Source organism: Penaeus monodon, chromosome 27, assembly GCF_015228065.2.
Source record: "Penaeus monodon isolate SGIC_2016 chromosome 27, NSTDA_Pmon_1, whole genome shotgun sequence".
NCBI classification, from domain to species: domain Eukaryota; kingdom Metazoa; phylum Arthropoda; class Malacostraca; order Decapoda; family Penaeidae; genus Penaeus; species Penaeus monodon.
In genome coordinates this window covers 26,586,047-26,586,399 of record NC_051412.1, presented here as the reverse complement: position 1 = coordinate 26,586,399, position 353 = coordinate 26,586,047, and the positions used below count along the sequence as shown (strand labels likewise).

Below are 353 nucleotides of genomic sequence, written 5' to 3'. Positions count from 1 at the left end.
GCAAAAAGACGCACCACACCAACAAATTCCTCGAGAGCGCTGGCGATCGCGGTTGCCTCCGCTCCCCACGAACGACAAAGACACGACTCGCCTCGCCCCTCGCGCCCTCGCCGCCTCCTCTACCAGCGGCCCGCCTCCTCCTCCGCCGCCCACGCAGACGTCGTCCTCGCGGCTCCTCCTCGATTGCGTCATCCTGCTGCGTGCCCTTTGACGCGTGTGCCCTCTGCTGGCGATGCCCGGCGACCTACGCTACTTTTCTAGGCTTTTCGATCCTGTCTGGGGACTTGTCTGGAGATCTTTGTACGTCGCCCAAGGCATTTTTAAAGAAATTCTGATCGCTTTGTTATTTCCAA

General features: G+C 60.1%; 2 protein-coding genes across 2 annotated transcripts in view; one reads left to right on the top strand and one right to left on the bottom strand.

The window, feature by feature from the left end:
- The window catches only part of LOC119590740 (zinc transporter ZIP13 homolog), a 62,164-nt gene extending 62,067 nt beyond the window's left edge, over positions 1–97 (bottom strand). Inside the window, exon 1 of the mRNA XM_037939435.1 lies at positions 15–97. The gene's annotated coding sequence lies outside the window, so the exon portion shown is untranslated. The remainder of the gene's footprint in view (positions 1–14) is intronic.
- Positions 1–353, top strand: part of LOC119590739 (F-box/LRR-repeat protein 7-like) — a gene marked incomplete in the record, with an annotated part of 93,152 nt that overhangs the window by 26,526 nt on the left and 66,273 nt on the right.